Genomic DNA, 5430 nt, shown 5'->3' with positions numbered 1-5430 from the left:
TTTTCTTTTTATTCACACTATGTGTAGATATGGCTGCTGCAAACTATCTGCCATCTGAAGATCAGTTTCTGTGCTCCATCTGTCTGGATGTGTTTACTGATCCTGTAACCATACTATGTGGACACAACTTCTGCAAAAACTGCATCAATGAACACTGGAATACTAATGACCAGTACCTGTGTCCGATGTGTAACAAGTTTTTCAACACAAGACCTGAGCTGCATGTCAACACTTTCATCTCTGAGATGGTTGCTCAGTTCAGACAGTCAGCTCAACAGAAAGCCAGCAGCAGCAGCTCAGAGCAACAAGTGTCCAAACCAGGAGAAGTTCCTGTGACGTCTGTACTGGAACCAAACTGAAGGCCCTGAAGTCCTGCCTGGTGTGTCTGGTCTCCTACTGTGAGACTCACCTGGAGCCTCATCTGACAGTTTCACGTCTGAAAAGACATCAGCTGATCGACCCTGTGGAGAACCTGGAAGGCAGGATGTGTACCGAGCGAACGATAAACCTCTGGAGCTGTTCTGTAAAACCGACCAGACATGTGTCTGCATGCTCTGCACTGTTTTAGACCACAAGAAGCATGATGTTGTTCCTCTGAAAGAAGGATATGAAGGAAAGAAGGCCGAGCGGGGAAGACAGAGGCTGAAATTCAGCAGATGATCCAGAAGAGGCGAGACTGAAGATTCAGGAGATCAAACACTTAGTCGACCTCAGTGAGGAAGATGCAGACAGAGATAGCAGAAGGTGTTCAGGCCTTCACTTCTCTGAAGGAGTCTGTTGAGAGAGGCCTGAATGAGCTCATCAACACGATCAAAGAGAAGCAGAAAACAACAGAAAAACAGGCCGAAGCTTTCATCAAAGAGCTGGAACAGGAAATCTCTGAGCTGATGAAGAGGAGCACTGAGGTGGAGCAGGTGTTACGCTTCTGAAGACCACCTCCATCTTCTCCAGAGTGTCCAGTCCCTAAACATCCAACAACCTCCACCCACCAAGGACTGGACAGGGTCGTGTCCATCCATCATCATATGAGGGGACTGTGGTGAAAGCTGTGGTTCAGCTGGAGGAGACACTCAGTAAAGAGATGAAGAAGCTGCTCGGTGAGTCTGAGCTGAAGAGGGTCCAGCAGTATGCAGTAGATGTGACTCTTGATCCTGATACAGCACATCCTGAACTCATCCTGTCTGATGATGGCAAACAAGTGAATCACGGTGGTGTGAGGAAGAATCTCCCAGACAACCCAGAGAGATTTTCTGAGTGTGTTAATGTTTTAGGAAAGCAGAGTTTCTTTTCAGGCAGATTTTACTTTGAGGTTCAAGTTAAAGGAAAGACTAAATGGGCTTTAGGAGTGGCCAGAGAGTCGATCAACAGGAAGGAAGCATCACACTGAGCCCTCAGTATGGTTACTGGACTATATGGTTGAGAAATGGAAATGAGTACAAAGCTAATGCTGGCCCCTCCAGTCCTTCTCTCTCTGAAGTCTCCTCCCTCAGAAGGTGGGGTGTTTGTGGATTATGAGGAGGGTCTGGTCTCCTTTATGACGTAGATGCTGCAGCTCTTATCTACTCCTTTACTGGCTGCTCCTTCACTGAGAAACTCTTCCCATACTTCGGTCCCTGTTTTAATGCTGGTGGTAAAAACTCTGCCCCTCTGATCATCTCTCCTGTCAGAGTAAACTAATCACTTAACTTTGATTTATTTAAATTCATTCAGGGAAAAAAAGTCAATGTTATAATTAGTTTAGATTTTTCTATCTTTTTAATGTGGGGTGATTGATTTATACTTAATTGTTAAGACTTGTTTAATTATATGTATTCCATTACATAGTCAACTAACTCATTTAATTCATTCATCTCTTCAACACTGCATCAGAATATCTATTTTTAAAAAACCTCTGTTAAATCCACGACATTTATTTTAACTTCCAGAAGAAATCAGTTTCAAAAGACACCTTCATTTATAGCAGTAAGTCTGCATCCACAATAAATGCGGTCTTTCCATACATATTAATTGGGGGTAGTGGGTTGCCACAGGGGGGAAGATGGAATAAAACACAGCGGTGAAAAGTTTGAGACCGACTCAACTTTTGGAGAAACGCAACCCTGCGTCACGCTGCAGTGGCCAATCATGTAACAGAGATCAGAGTTGTCAGAGTGTTTTGAGGCGGTGTGAGAGTCCCGCATGCGGAAACAGGAAACATCACTGCCTCTATCTCTGCCACGAGAACGTTTTTAAAACTCCAAACACGAGCTCTGAACTGCCCGGGAGTTTGGGGAACAGCTGACTGTTTCCTTCTCTCCGTCAGTCCTTCCGAATGTTTCCTGCAACAACAAAGCACTGCCGCTATATCCCCACTCATCTCTTTCTTTTCTTTCTCTTTCTCTCTTTCTCCGGGAAATAAAGCTGCCTTCAAGTTCAGTCAGAAATGTCGAGATCTATAAACCATCTGACAGAAAACAGTAAGTGTGAAATATAAAGTGTACTTGTGCTACATTGGGAAGTCACACAAACAGGCTGTTTCAGTGACACTCCCAAGCTGAACAACTCTGCCAAAAATCTGCAGATCACTTTCTTTGGTCTGAACGCAGCTTAAATTCTATTACATGTCTATAGTGTCTACAGAACACAATATAATATATATATTATACGGGTATAAAAAGGTTAATGAATGTTTCTATTTTGTCTGAAAAAAGTGTTTTGGTTCATTATTAGTACCTTTGGTTAGTTTTGTTTTGTTTTGTGGGTAAGATGGTCAAAGAAATCTGTAGGGAAGTTAGATATTGTCCACATAACGTGTGTCATGATGCATCAAATTAATGTGTTGATGAATTATGATTAGAAACAAAGCAATTACAAATATCCACAAATGGAGATAAAAAATGTTTTTTTTTCTCATTTTAAATATCTAAAATTAAAATTAAAGGTTAAGTGCAAATCTGATGGAACAATTAGGATCTAACAGGTATATGCGGTAAATTGGTTGTCTGATATTTTATTTGTTATATTCCTCATTAATGAGACAGGAAAGAAAAAGTCTGAATTATTGTGGCATAATTGCAGAATTAAAGAATGTTAATGGTGTTATTCCTAAATCAGTTCTTCTGATATCACTTTAAACTGCTGGTTTTGGTCTTTCTACCACAACAGTTGCACCTTTACTTTTAAATGTAAGCCACATTCCTATTTGGAGAACCTGCTGTTGAACTTATGATGAAATTGATAATTTCAAGTGTTTAGACATAATGGTTAACCCTCATGTTGTCCTCGGGTCCATTTTCTAAAAGTAAGTTATATAAGAAATTTGGGTTTCTATCAACCAAAATGTCCAAAATAATAACAATGACAGTTCCATTCAACGCTCTCCACAAGTGAAATAAATGACCAGTTCACTACTTTCATTGAAGTTTGGTGTTTTATTTAATCTTATAGCATTTGAACAAAAATTGATAAAAAAAGTACGGCGAAAAAGATGACAAAATAGCCGAAAAAAGGTTAAATAACGTCGGGGAAAAAACAACAAAAACGTCAAAGTGACGGGGAAGTGACAAAAACATCGGAAAAAGCAGCAGAAAAAGTTGTATCGTTGGAGGGTTGTCCTCGGGTCAAATTTAACCCGTTTATAAAAGAAATTCTATTTCTAAAACCAATAACGTTATTAAATATGACAAATGTTGGAAAAACAACAAAAATGCAGAAAAAAAACAAAATAAAAAAATCTGAAAAAATTACAAAAAAACAAAACATCGCCAAAGGTGACAAAAATTGGAAAAAGTGAAATAAAATACATTGGAATACAAGCGACAAATTCATTTTTTAAAATCTATAAAAACGTCAGTGTAGTAAAAGAATAAACAAAAATGTTTAAATTTCGGCCCGCGAAAAACACAAAGTTGCAGGTCAACGGAAACCGTACTGCTGAAACTGAATGGGATTTTAACTTCCGGAGCCACACTGTTGCATTTTATTTTGAAAGAGCCGGAAGCTGTTGGACGGAGCCAAGTTTGACCGGTGTTTGTGATGCTGAGGAGAGAGCATCCTCCGCGGCAGGTCTCCACACAGGCAGGCCGTGTGTTTAGGGACATGTGATGTCTTTATTATTGGTATTACATGTTATTTTATCACCGGGAGTTTGAACCGTTTTCATCCTGACGCTCAGCGATGGGGGTTTCTCCGAGAGTGGTGCAGTGTCGCCCGGACACAGCAGACACGGACAGGGCTCTGGCTCCGGCAATAACGGCAAGAAAACGTCGAAAAAGTCGCGAACGAAAGAGGCAAACGAGGCAGGAAAAGGAGGAATAAAAAGAACAACAGGAAACAACACAACACAGCGACGTATTTCCCACCCGGAGGTAATTTAGCTGCCGTTCTTTAGCCCGGGGATTAACGGGGACCTCCAGCTAGCTAGTTGGGCTGCAGCAAACCGTAGCTTGTTTCAAGCTAATTACTGACACATTTAGTTCACACCGCATTAATAAAATGGATCTAACATGGCGCCAGAACACTGTAATTGTGAGCTAGGCTTTATACAGGAGTCCCTACAGCCGATATCACATCCACATTAAAGAAATGAAAATCTTTCTGATAGTGCTGTCAGTTAAGCAACGTTAACGGGCGTTAACGCAAACCCATTTTACGCGCCAACAATTTTTTATGGCGCGATTAACGCATAGACAGTTAAAGAAGGATTAATGTTTTTTCTGATCTAGCTAGGAAGCAAAGGACGGCAAGACCCGCCCTACGGGGTCGTTAGGATAACCCGATTGGTCAGGGGATAGGACCTGAACAAATGGGGGTTCACGTTACCTTGGACGCCTGGCCAATAGTAGTGATTGAAGGGCGGGTCCGTATGCCATAGCAGACCGGAAAAAAAAACAAAACACGCGGGCCGCTGCGCGCCGGCGCGCACACACGCCCAATGTTTGGGCTATAGCTACGCGGAGCCGCGTAGCTAGCTAACAGGCTCATCGGCGATTAGCCTCGAGCGATAGCGACTCTACAGTCAGGGAGAGAAACAAAGTGTCTCCTCTGTTCTTTCTGACCACGGTGGGAAACCTGCAGCAGGGAAAGTTAACCCTCTCCTTGAATTTACGTTGGTTATGGAGAAGGAGAACCAGGAAATGAGTCGAGGAAACCATAGTCGCTATGACAACCAGACAACGCTCACCTCAGCAATGGAAAATGGAGGTAACACAGGGCTCCAGACTGCGACCAAATGGTCTGCAGTTTTGTTGAAGTCCACCGGCGATGCAGATAAAATGGTTTCAAGTGTGGTTACAGTTTTCATAACTTCACGCAGACAGCGTTTGCTGCGATATGATATTAATGGCGAACCGCGATTCGCGGTGCTGTTGGTGTTACACTTCATCGGAGACGAGCTGCCAGGCACAATGGTTTCTGACCCTGGGGACTGACTGACAGGCTGAGGTTGTAAGG

At 42.3% G+C, this 5430-nt stretch overlaps 1 pseudogene; it reads left to right on the top strand.

The window, feature by feature from the left end:
* Positions 1-656: 656 nt before the first annotated feature.
* On the top strand, positions 657-1706 carry LOC120560880 (annotated as a pseudogene).
* Positions 1707-5430: the final 3724 nt, after the last annotated feature.

The sequence above is a fragment of the Perca fluviatilis genome, chromosome 1 (assembly GCF_010015445.1).
Source record: "Perca fluviatilis chromosome 1, GENO_Pfluv_1.0, whole genome shotgun sequence".
In the NCBI taxonomy this organism is placed as follows: Eukaryota; Metazoa; Chordata; class Actinopteri; order Perciformes; family Percidae; genus Perca; species Perca fluviatilis.
The sequence above is the reverse complement of the archived record's forward strand: the minus strand, read 5'-3'. Positions and strand labels throughout refer to the sequence as shown.